The sequence below is a fragment of the Fundulus heteroclitus genome, chromosome 2 (genome assembly GCF_011125445.2).
Source record: "Fundulus heteroclitus isolate FHET01 chromosome 2, MU-UCD_Fhet_4.1, whole genome shotgun sequence".
Lineage (NCBI taxonomy): Eukaryota > Metazoa > Chordata > Actinopteri > Cyprinodontiformes > Fundulidae > Fundulus > Fundulus heteroclitus.
Window position 1 is genome coordinate 20,312,837 of NC_046362.1, and position 12,757 is coordinate 20,325,593.

The following is a 12,757-nucleotide window of genomic DNA, read 5'->3' on the forward strand; positions in this document are numbered from 1 at the left end:
GGACGGCAGGATGGCGGGCAAGAGTCATAACCAAGCTGATCTAACCTGGGTGGGTGGAGGGAAGGTAGGATGGTGGGCTAAAATCAAACCAAAACTACCCACTAGGGCGAACTAAAAAGGATGTCTAACAGATGCTGGTAGGCAAAACAAAAGATGTCTAACCGACGTTGACAGGCGAACAATCGCCACAAGGCAGAACAGGCGTACGACAACGCCAGAGGGAAGAACAGGCGTACGACAACGCCAGAGGGAAGAACAGGCGTACGACAACGCCAGAGGGAAGAACCGGGCGTACGACAACGCCAGAGGGAAGAACCGGGCGTACGACAACGCCAGAGGGAAGAACCGGGCGTACGACAACGCCAGAGGGAAGAACCGGGCGTACGACAACGCCAGAGGGAAGGAACGGGCGTACGACAACGCCAAAGGGAAGGAACGGGCGCACGACAGCGCCAAAGGGAAGGAACGGGCGCACGACAGCTCCAAAGGGAAGGAACGGGCGCACGACAGCGCCAAAGGGAAGGAACGGGCGCACGACAGCGCCAAAGGGAAGGAACGGGTGTACTTAGCGCCAAAGGGAAACCCGCCGGGGCGTGAGGAAAACGCCGGGGCTGGGGAAGAGAACGTCGGGATATGAGGGAAGCAGGAACATCTAAAACGCCTAGGAACAAGAACGGAGGGCGTACTTACACGCCGGGGAACCGAGAACAGAGGGCGTCCTAACACGCCGGGGAACCGAAAACAGAGGGCGTCCTAACACGCCGGGGAACCGAAAACAGAGGGCGTCCTAACACGCCGGGGAACCGAAAACAGAGGGCGTCCTAACACGCCGGGGAACCGAAAACAGAGGGCGTCCTAACACGCCGGGGAACCGAAAACAGAGGGCGTCCTAACACGCCGGGGAACCGAAAACAGAGGGCGTCCTAACACGCCGGGGAACCGAAAACAGAGGGCGTCCTAACACACTGGGGAATCGAGAACAGAGCGCGTCTAAGCACGTCGGGAACACTAAATCTAAACGCTAGAAATCTAAACACCAGGGAACCAGGAACAAAGGGCATCCTAATACGCCAGGAGACAAAGGGCGTTCTAACACGCCAGAAAAACACGAAATCTACAGGGGTCAGAGGGCGTCCTAACACGCCAGGAAACAAAAATACCAGGAACTGAGGGCGTCAAAATTCCGGAGAATGGAGGGCGTCAAACACGCCAGGGGACTAAGAGCTAGGGGGCCAAAACAAAACTAAGAAGCGCTGGGACCTAAAGAGTGCTGGGAAACTAAAGATCTAAACCAAAAACTAGAAAACCAGGCATGAACTAACCTATAGAACAAAAACCAGAAGAACTAGGGTAGGGATAACAAAAGAAAAACCGAAGCAAAAAACTAGAAAATCAAAATAAAACAAAAAACTAGGAAAAAGATCAAGACATTCAAGAAAAACTATAAAACTAATGCAAAACCAAAACAAAGAAACTAGGGCAGGAACGGGTAAACTAATGTAACACTAGACAACTAAAGCTAGAACAAAAACAAAAACAGAGAACAAGGCAAAAAAACTAGGATTCTAAAGCAAACAAATGACCAAAGCAAAAACCGGAAGACTAAAGGCAAACCTGGAACACCAGAACAGAGGTGGAAAAACAAAAGAAAATAGAAACTCAAGTACTCTAAGAAAACAAGAACCCCTAAATAACTCTAAAACCCCAAAAATCCTAAGTAATTCAAAAACTGAAATCGAGCCCAAAAAATAACAGAAGGCACTGGCCTTAAGGGCTCAGGCAAAAACGGCTGCTAAGCAAAAAAGAAAAGTCTTCGTGGAGGTCGTCCTGGACGAGGCAGGCGGCGGAGCAGCATCGCCCGACTAAATCCTCGAGGAGGGCGGCCCCGACGAGGCAAAGTCAAGCGGCCCGGAGACCGCGGTCGGCGGCTCCGGCCGAACAGGAAAGTCAGAGACGGGCGCCGTGGTGGACGGCCCCGACGAGGCAGAGTCGAGCGGCTCGAAGTCCGCAGTCTGCGGCTCCGGCCAAACAGAGAAGTCAGAGGCGGGCGCCGTGGTGGACGGCCCCGATGAGGCAGAGTCGAGCGGCTCGAAGTCCGCGGCTCCGGCCAAACAGATCAGTTGGAGGCAATGCCAAGCTACAGGTCTCGGTGGAAACCGAGGCCAGAGGCGGGTCCTCCTGGACCTCCTCACGAGGCTTGGGCGGAGGCAGGTCCTCCTGGACCTCCTCACGAGGCTTGGGCGGAGGCAGGTCCTCCTGGACCTCCTCACGAGACTTTGGCGGAGGCAGGTCCTCCTGGACCTCCTCACGGGACTTGGACAGAGGCAAAGCGGCTCCCTCGGAGGCCTCGGGCTGAGGCAAAGCGGCTCCCTCGGAGGCCTCGGGCTGAGGCAAAGCGGCTCCCTCGGAGGCCTCGGGCTGAGGCAAAGCGGCTCCCTCGGAGGCCTCGGGCTGAGGCAAAGCGGCTCCCTCGGAGGCCTCGGGCTGAGGCAAAGCGGCTCCCTCGGAGGCCTCGGGCTGAGGCGGAACAACTCCCTCGGAGGCCTCGGCTTGAGGCGGAACAACTCCCTCGGAGGCCTCGGCTTGAGGCGGAACAACTCCCTCGGAGGCCTCGGCTTGAGGCGGAACAACTCCCTCGGAGGCCTCGGCTTGAGGCGGAACAACTCCCTCGGAGGCCTCGGCTTGAGGCGGAACAGCTCCCTCGGAGGCCTCGGCTTGAGGCGGAACAGCTCCCTCGGAGGCCTCGGCTTGAGGCGAAACAACTCCCTCGTCGGCCGACGGGTCTGTTTTAGGCGGCACGGAGCTTTCGGCGGCAAGCAGAACGGAGCTTTCGGGCGGAGACTGAACCAACTCTTCGGCTACTTCGGGCTGTGACGGGCAACAGGCTTTGGCGGGCAGCGGCGCCGGGCAACAGGCTTCGGCGGGCAGCGGCGCCGAGCAACAGGCTTCGGCGGGCAGCGGCGCCAGGCAACAGGCTTCAGCGGGCAGTGGGGTTGGAGGCGGAAATGACTCCTCGGCTACTTCGGGCAGTGACAGGCAACAGGTTTCGGAGAGCGGCGCCGGGCTACAGGCTTCGGAGAGCGGCGCCGGGCTACAGGCTTCAGAGAGGCATCCGTTGGAGGCGGATCCTCCTCACGAACCTCGACGGACCCTCCGCGCCGGTGGTTCTGCTTTCTTCGCCGGGAGGGGACAGATGTGGAATCCGAGGCAATCTCGGGGGTGGCCGTTGACCAGCAGGGCAGAAGGTCGTCTCGGTCACCGTAGAAGAAATCCCACAACTGGCTCTCCTTGATGCGTGGGGGTCTGCTAGGTGGAACGATGTGCTTTACTCGAGGGGCCAGCTGTGAGTCATGGAGATGATGACCGAGACGACGAGAGGCTGAGCGGCTTCCTTCCCCGGGCTCTGTAGTAGCCGTTACCACACCCACTTGGACCACCAGGGGAGTAGAGTTGACCCGGATCGGTGGCGCAGGATTCCGGGCAGAAGCCATCCTGGCGTACCTTTCCCTCATCTGACGTTGGCACATCTTTAAATATGCGATGATTTCCGGGTCGTCAACTCCTGCAGGTAAGTCCCGCATGGCGCCTGAGTTCACCTTGTGACTGGGCCGTACTGTCACGATTTTGTTTACCGATAAACTCAGGATGCACACACGGGACTAAAAGTTTGAGAGTCTTTATTACAAGGTTGATGGGTGGAGGTTTGATGAGGCCAGAGGAGCTGGTTGCACAGGAACGGAGAGAAGGTGATGGCAGGAGCTGGCGGACCGGAGACAGAGAGTCCACACTTGCTTGGTGTTGCTCGGCTAGTAGGCCTCGTAGCACTCAGGTTAGCAGTTCATTGTAGACACCAGGGCACAGAGCTGAGCTTCTACAGTGCGGCTAGTCAGGTTAGCAGAACTTGAGAGACACCAGGGCTCAGAGCTGAGCTTCTCCAGGGCGGCTAGTCAGGTTAGCAGAACTTGAGAGACAACAGGGCACAGAGCAGAACTTCTCCAGGGCGGCTAGTCAGGTTAGCAGAACTTGAGAGACAACAGGGCACAGAGCAGAACTTCTCCAGGAACAAACAGTGAACAAACAGTCCTTAGAGTGACTGACTGGACTAACCTTAACAGGAGAAAAAACAAAGCTTCCAAGGCAAAACGGGGACTGGCATGGAGAGGTGTGGAATGATGATGACGGCCCAGTGCTGAACTAAAGACAGAGGGAGGTTTAAATAGAGAACTGACAGGTGACACCAGGGTCTGACTAATTAACCAGCAAATGATCTCAGGTGTGACTGACTGCTGAGGAGGTGAGGTGAAAATTGACAGAAAATAACTGATGACTGAAAACTAACAATAAATAAAGTCAAACCTAACCCAAAAGAGATGAAAAAATGAAAATAACAGAAAAACAAAGCCAAACCAAAACTCAACCATGACAATGACTAAACTCAACTACTGATGCCTGTTGTTGCTCTACTGCCAACCAAGTAAGGTATTTGGTCACAATTTGCACATAAATCGTTTTGTGTGTACAGCTTACAAAACTGTCAACATGTTGTCCATCTTATAAATCATTCCCACCCCAACAATCAGTGATGCTCACACTGACAGAGACTATAAAGATACCTACCGTTTCCAATTTGCCTTTGTCATGTGACCTGCTCTGTTCTATAGTCTGATGTCCCTAGATCGAGCAGAGGTGAGTTCAGCTGGAGCATTAATCACTAAATCCTATGTCTTTAAAGGTGCGAAGTTTATGAAGCAGAAAATCTAACGTTTTTAGCAATTATGTCTGTACCACACCCTGAAAACTGTGGCTGTACATATTGGATCAGCTATGTTTTAAAAACTATCCTTGTCAGAAAACCCAGACATTTCCAATAATCACAACACTATTTGCGTGTCTACTACTGAGGACCGTGTGTTGTGCTATTTTTCTGCACAAGGTTTCTGCAGCTAATGCGTTTTAAAGAATATCCACTGCAGTATTTGTAAAAATGCAACAGACTTGGAGTTGGTATCTGCTAATGCCTTTTCGTAAATGACTAATTGATATTGGTGGCCAAAAAAAATATTGATAAGGTTTGTTAGGGATAAAATGTTCAGTCATCGTCCACAAAGGTTCTCAGAAACGTTCCAAGAGAAGTTTATCTGGGGAACAATGGAAATATGTGAACATTAATTCCCATTAAAGTTTCCAACCTCAGTAAGGACATCCCTAACTTCAATCTCTATTTGCATCAAGTGTCAAGGGACAGGTGTAGGAAGGATGTAGGTGTATGGTAACACCAGAAAAGGAGATCCAGCTTTACTCCACACATCTCATTGTGACATTTAGCTCTGATGCAACCACTCTAGAAAAAAAAAATTGACTCATCTGATTAGCCTGGCCTCAAGCACATGTAGGCTTTAATCAGTTGATTGCTAGATAAGCAAGTACGCAGCTCCATCAGATGTAGCATCCGGGTGCCATCACACGCCACGGCTTTATCTCCTACTGTTCAGATGTTTCTCAGACACGTAGAAGTTATTTCTCAGCTTGTTTGGAAATTACACACAAGCGGCTTGACAGTGTGCGCTCAGCGTTGACTGAAGTCACTTCATGGAACGGCTTGTGCAAAGACTGTACAAGCCCCAGGGTCAGGCAGATTAGGGAGAGAATGGGATGGATTCAAAAAAAGGCACAGACATGACTTTGAGTCATGCAGCGGGAATGTGATGAACCGGCACACCGATTACTGCTTTGGACCCACAACAGCAAGCGTGGACAAAAACAGGGGCACCCGCATAGACCTACGCACGTGTGCGCACATCCTCGTCTTATCCTGAATAACTGGTGAAAGGTCACAGTTTGGTGTGCGTGGGGGAGGGGGTGGGGGGGTCACACCTGCCAGGTTAAAACAAAAAGCTGGTCTGTGGCATTTCACAGCTGGCCCCGACACATGCTCCTGTATGCACGTCCACTTGGATCTGTTGAGAACAGGTGGTTTTATCAGAAGACATATGAGCGTGACAACTGCTTCGAGTCCAGACGTGAGTGACGCGCAGGGCCAATGCTCACAAGACAGGTGGACTTTTGATGTAAACATACGCCTAATATTGCACGCCGGGCTTCTGGTTGGAGCTTTAATACATTGCTGTGAAATAGTTATTAGAACTTTTCAAATTTTGTCACGTTGCAACCGTAAACTTTGATGTATTTTATCTGGATTACACATGAAGGAACAACATGAAATACCAGCTTTGCACATGTATACAGAAACCAATTTTTTGGCCCAACTTACCAAGCAGATTAGCTCAAGGTCAATCATCTATGAAAAACAATTATCAAGTCTTGCCACAGATTCCCAGTTGGACTTAGGTCAGAACTTAGGTTATTCAAATCACAGGAATCTAGAATGGTCTAAACCCATTTCATTGTGTCTAGTCCCCTTCAACCCGTTACAGGTTTTCTCCATCTATCTTCCCACCCACTCAGGCGAGCCTTGCTGTCCCCTATGAAGAAATACAGCCCCACAGCATGATGCTGCCACCACCATGGCCAGCCCAGGGGATGGTGTTTTTTTATGATAATTGGCTATGTTAGTTTTTGGATACACACATTTTAAACACAGACCAAAACATCCAATTTCACATGTTTGCTGCATCCTCTGCATGGTTTGTGGCACACTGCAAAACTGGACTTCTTAAGGCTTTCTTTCCACGATGCACTCCTCTCATGGAGGCCAGATCTCTAGTGCACGACTAATACAGGTCCTGTAATGTGATTCTCCCAACCAATGCCTCTTTGCTTCTTCTCTATGCTTCCCACACAGATGGATTTTATTTACTAATAATTTGCCTTCTAGACAAGTGGAACATTATGTATTTTGGAGGAGCAGATATATACAGTATGCACACTTAAACCCCTTTGAGTGTTATTGGGTAGTGCAATCAACTGTTTTTTTTATATATATAAAAAATGGCAAGATTATGTCTTATTGTGTCTGTGTGTTATGTGTAATTATGTCCCTTCAGAGCTGGTGTCTGCCTCAAAGAATTTCATTATGGTAATACTTGATGTCAATAAAGCTATGCACCATTCTGTGATGGTCTAGCACATAAAATCCCAAGAATCCCGATGTATTTGTAGTTGTAATGTAAAACGAAATGAGCAAATATTCAAGGGGTGTGAATATTATTTTTTTTTTTGCCAGGTAGTGTACTTTTCTTCAGCTCCAGAGACGTTGTGTGTAGCTTAGCAGTGGGAAATGCTGTTCGGTTGTATGGGAACAGTCTTTGTTATGGCTGTGCAGTCTCTTCCAGGTCCAGATTCAAAGCTTTGTGCTCAACTGCTGTTTTTCTCCTCATGGAGCGGAGTCCCGCCCCTCCTGGCAGTCTACTGGCTGAGCCCAGCTGGGACCTCAAATCTCATTGGCTGCAGGCCACACCGGGGAGCGCTGGGGAGGTTCTCCTTTGTTTACATGCCAGCAGAGAAAACCCTAATAACAACTGTTACCTTGAACAACCAGACAAACCCGGCAGACACCCCACAGGGGTGCAAGTAGTGGGCACTTGCACAAAACATTTGAGATAACAAAGAAGCCAAACACTGAGGACCCTTTGTTTGACTCAGATTTGACGTCTCACAGGATACAAAGTACAGCACAAAGGCATGTTTAAAAGGGTCGTTAAAAGAGAAGGTAATGATATAGTTTAAAAAAAAATCTGAACCTTCTTTTGCTAAGAACATAAAATAAATACTGGAAACCTCATGGATTCCTGCCTTCTTATCTGGTTGCATGTCCCTGCTTGTGTTTTAGTGTCTTTCTCCAATGCAAGCGGCATTCATCCCCGGCCTCCTTTTACTTCCGCCTAACAAGCCACAAAGAGGGAAGCATTTAGAGTCCACGCGTGCCATCCGTTCTCCAAGACGACGCAAAACCAGCCAGCGCAGTAATGGCGCTTTATTGTGATTGAAGCTCTGACATAAGAGCAGGAAAATCAATGCGGTTCTTTTGGAAAGATCACTCTCTTTAGGTGCGCACGTCGATGCTCGGGCCTCAGCATTTCGTATGCATGCCGAGTATCTTCTCTATAAGTTAATCAACTGAGCAAGTCACTGCATGCCTGGCTTTTACATGAATTGTTTCACCCCCACCCTCCCCGTGAAGGCATCCACACTGACAATCGGTCCCTGGGTTGAGATCGGCGAACGCCATAGCAACAAAACTACACGAAAGTAAACAGATTCTTCGGCCTGTTGGAGGATGCTGTGATTGCATCACTTGCGTTTGGGTTGCATCACGTCTCAGGAACTTACCACACAAAGTAGGGATGTACCATTAAATCGGCCAGGGATTGAAAAGGACAGGTTTCTCTAGGTCAGATCTGATCAAGAAGTAAAAATACTAAAAAAAAAGTTGAAAACATCAAAACTCCCACCATTCTGAGTCCACAGGATATTACTTTGTTGCACGTTTTTTCTTAGTTCAGTCCATCTCAGATAAAAGTTGTGTGCTTTGATGCATAGATTGGGTAACCTGACAACAGCCAGCTGCATGTATCGCTCCGCCTAGCTTCACTCACATACATCTGGGACACCGCCATAGGAATTGCCTTTACTGAAGGCTGGGCCTTATCAAAACTCCTTGCATATGATTGGATAAGCCACTTGTCTGTCATCTTTATCGACGTGCTATTTCAACCAGTCACACCGAAGCTAACCCGTGACGCTGATGAGACCGACGCCGGAAAAAAAAACTTTTTTTTTTTTTATGTGTTTGCGGCTCTAGTGCAGGGTTTCCCGCAGCGCTATCTTGGCGAGGCGGCCGCGGAAAACGTGTCGTCCACCCCCCCCCTCCGCTCCGCGAGCCGGTCCGCGAAAAACGTGTCGTCCACCCCCCCGCTCCGCGAGCCGGTCCGCGGAGAAAAAGTCATCCACCCCCCCCCCCCCGTTCCGCGAGTCGGTCCGCCTCGCATAAGCAACTTCCTGCGGGAAACACTGTAGTGGCACACCTTTTATTGACAGTGAGGTGACAGAAAGAGGGGGGAAGACAGACGGCAAAGCGCCGCGGGTCGGAGTCGATCCCGGGCTGACCGCGTCAAGGACTAAAGGCCTCCTAATATGGTTCGCGCTAACCGCTAACCGCTCCGGGGCGCGTCCGCGTTGCGCGTCCGCGTACGCGCCCCGGAAAACAAAACTTGCCAAATCCGGTCGGGAGAAGGGCGAAAACATGGTTTCCACCAACAAAAGCCTTCAGAGGCGTTCTCTGATGTTCTTTTAATGAAACAATATCAGATAGATTGGACAACACGGAAGAAATAGCAGCATCAATGCTAACGCTTGCTTCCTCGATGCGAGCCGCCATTGTTGTTGGAATCTCACGGTCACTTCTCCACTACGTCACATCCATGAAACACCCGCCCTGCGTCCTGATTGGCCAGACCAAAAATTTGGTTGGGGAAATCACTTTCAATCAGCCGTGTCCCAGATGTATGTGAGTGGAGCTAGGCGGAGCGATACATGCAGCTGGCTGTTGTCAGGTTATAGATTGGGACCATCTTGCGCTTGTTGCCTTTTCCGCTTGATTCAAAACAGCTACCTCTCTCAAAGAAAGTAGCGGCCATTTTTTTCTCTCTCTTATGCGTTAAAGTTTTCAGAAGAAAAACAAAAATGCAATAACAGGTCAGATGTCAAAGAAAACCGGAAAAAGATAGGCGTCACAAAAGTGGGGCCCGGTCACAAATACAGTGGGAAAACTAGCAAAACATGTGAAAATGATGCTAGAAGAGCTGAAGAAATTAAAAAAAAAAAAAAAAACTTCCTTTAAACTTTAGTTTAAAACTTGATATGATAGAAGGAAAGGATGTTTTTTTTTTTTTTTTTTTTTTGCTAAACTAACCCCGCTTATGATAGTTTGGGGGGGGGGGGGGGGGGGGGCAACGATGAGCGATCTGTTTAAGAAAACTAAATAACTTAATACACACTTATGGTGCTGTTCTGACACATTGTGTCTGTAAAATCTGAGCCTCCTAGTTGATCAGCAAACAAGCTGAAATTCTTGTTATTATGCAAAAAAAAAGTGCAATAGTTTGGCATCAACAGTGCAAGTGTTATGTAACAGTATCAAAAAAAAAAAAAGCAGTCTTGTAGTTCCCAGTTTTAACAGCTGAAAGGGGAACAAATTTCTGCGCACAACATAGTTCTGAGCAAACTCTAGCCAGGCAGAAGATGCGTGAGGTAAAACCAAAACCGCATTTCCATGCTCTCTAATCAGAGAAGATAAAAAAAAAAAAAAAGGTTGTATTCACTGTCGGTGGCCAAAATGTAACTGACAAACGTCACCCTGAAACATTCACCCAGTAGAGCTGCGTCTAGATTTGTGGGTTGTAAGCATGAGGGCCTTCCGCTGAGCTATAAAAATGTTGTACCCGCAGACAGATCGGCCAGACTATGGCACACGGGGCTGGTAATTTTACACCTCTAAAGCAGACACACACCTATTCCCTGTGTTAAAAAAAAAAAAAAAAAAAAAAAAAAAGACAAAAAGATTCTTTTTGGAGGTCACACGTCCTAACATAGACCCCAATTCTGTGCAAACACAGTTCCCAGAACCACAAATGAACACTTTCCAATTTTAGCTAGGAAACTATTCAGTGCCCCCCTACATATTTAAATTCCTTTGAGTGCAATAATAATGGAGCAGACAAAAAAATTCATTTTTTTTTTTTTTTTTTTTTTAGAAAACTACCCACCCACCACACAGTGACAGCATCTGCCTTGACTGGAAACGGAGGACACGCAAGAGACACTCACCGAGGGAAACAAGAGAAAGGAGAAGGAAGGAGGGGGTTCAAAGATCAGAAAACAGATGTAAATCGTTCAGCAAGCTCCTCTCTAAATGACTAACACATGTGCTAGAACCCCCCCTTTTCTTTCTTTTTTTTTTTTTTTTTTAAACACACATAAGTGCAAACACGCTGCTCAGAACTTACAGATCCTCCCATCTGCTTTTGCCACTTCTCATCTCATGACCCATATCTCATCTACTCCACCTGAAGGTAAGCTTATCGTTTCCCCTCTTCGCAAGAAGCCAATGTTCCAAAAGCCTCCACCCAGTAAATACACATAATATAGGGCCCTGGCTGGGTCCTCGGGCCCCCCCCCCCCGGCTTGTTTGCTCGGTGTTAAAGTTTGACAAGAAAGCCCACAGAAATTTCACAACCTCAAGACTGTGCAGAGACAACACTTCACATGACAGCTGGCCAGTCTGCCTCGATGACAGCACATGGTTGTCAGCTCTTTGACACACAGAGCAGTAGTCATTGCTGGGTGATCACACACACACACACACACACACACACACACACACATACATACACACACTATATCTGACTCACGACTCAAAAATACACCAATTCTAATGCGTGGATATTTTTTCAGGATATTACTTGCTTTATGACATAAAGCCCAAATGTTTAAACGTGCGAGAGTGAGTTAAACAACGGTGATTCTGCACGTTATGCTCATCAGTGTTAATCTCAGCCAAACAGAGATAGTAAACAAAGTCCATTTTCCTCCATTCATCCCCCCCCAACCCCTAAAAGATTAGACTGAGAGAGATCTTGCAGTCTGTACGTGGTGAACAATAACAAGCCCAGCGTGTTTGTTCTCCACTGTCCCGTGCCTACAGTCCTGCGCCGCAACAATAGCAGACAATGAAGCAAGCAGGAGTTTGTGTTTTGCCATCTCATTCTCTCTCTCTCTCTCTCTGTCTGCTCCATCCAAACTCGTTACTTTTTTTTCTTTTTTTTTAGTTTTTAAACACCCCCTTCCTACCCAGCCTCTACACACTGTATAGCGGCGGGGTGGGACAGACAGCTGAAACGTGCTGCTTTTGTTAGTGCGCTTGTGAAACGACCCCTCACGATAGAGCAAAACGAAAAAAAAAAAAAAAAAAAAACAGAGCCACACACACACACACACGCACACACACACATAGACCTACCTCAAAGTAGAACCCGACGCGACTTTTCCAACTCTGTTCTTTTACTATTCAAAATGACAAAGTGGTCCGAGCACCATAAGCGCCTCTCCGGGTCACTTCTTCGGCTCGAGGTGTGTCTCCTTGGGCAAAAACTGTTCAATAGCTCGAGCGCGCACCGCACCGCACACACGTACACTTAGCCAGGAGCCATAGAAATTGTAAATTTAAAGTGGAAGGGAGGGGCTCTGTGACGCAATCGGCTGACCCCTCCTCCTTTAACCGCTTCTTTTCTTTCATCTGCTCGCGGGGTTTAGATCAGAGAGAGGGGGGGGGGAGACCCCACGAGCTCAGGGCGGGGCGGGTTTGGAGCGCGTGCAGCTCCAAAAAGCAGCGTTTCCTATGAAATGTCCGGTAAAGGGGAAATAATAGAGAAGTAACATAATAGATTTTATGAGGCATATAACTGTACATATTAGATTAGATAAATGTTCTTGTAAAAGCTTAATTCCTGCCAAAAGTTTATGCAAGAACAGTGACATGAAAAGGCTCTTTATTGTGGGGACTTAACCAGAAACAGACTACTTGCAGTAGTCTTTCTGTCTGTCTGCATACCCATTTAATCACTTCCTACATTTTTACCTGTAAACAACACAAGCCATGTTTTTGAACAGTTGTGCCATTCCTTTTATTATTCTCTGTCATTCAGTATTTTAATTTATTGTTGATATATAGTCCTATACAGGCTCAAATCTCATAGACGATTTAACTGAATTATATTTGTGTTCTCAAAGAGATGTATAC

General features: G+C 48.3%; 1 protein-coding gene across 1 annotated transcript in view; it reads right to left on the reverse strand.

The window, feature by feature from the left end:
- fam107b (family with sequence similarity 107 member B) overlaps positions 1–12,172 on the reverse strand; it is a 30,266-nt gene extending 18,094 nt beyond the window's left edge. Inside the window, exon 1 of the mRNA XM_012882116.3 lies at positions 11,978–12,172. The gene's annotated coding sequence lies outside the window, so the exon portion shown is untranslated. The remainder of the gene's footprint in view (positions 1–11,977) is intronic.
- Positions 12,173–12,757: the final 585 nt, after the last annotated feature.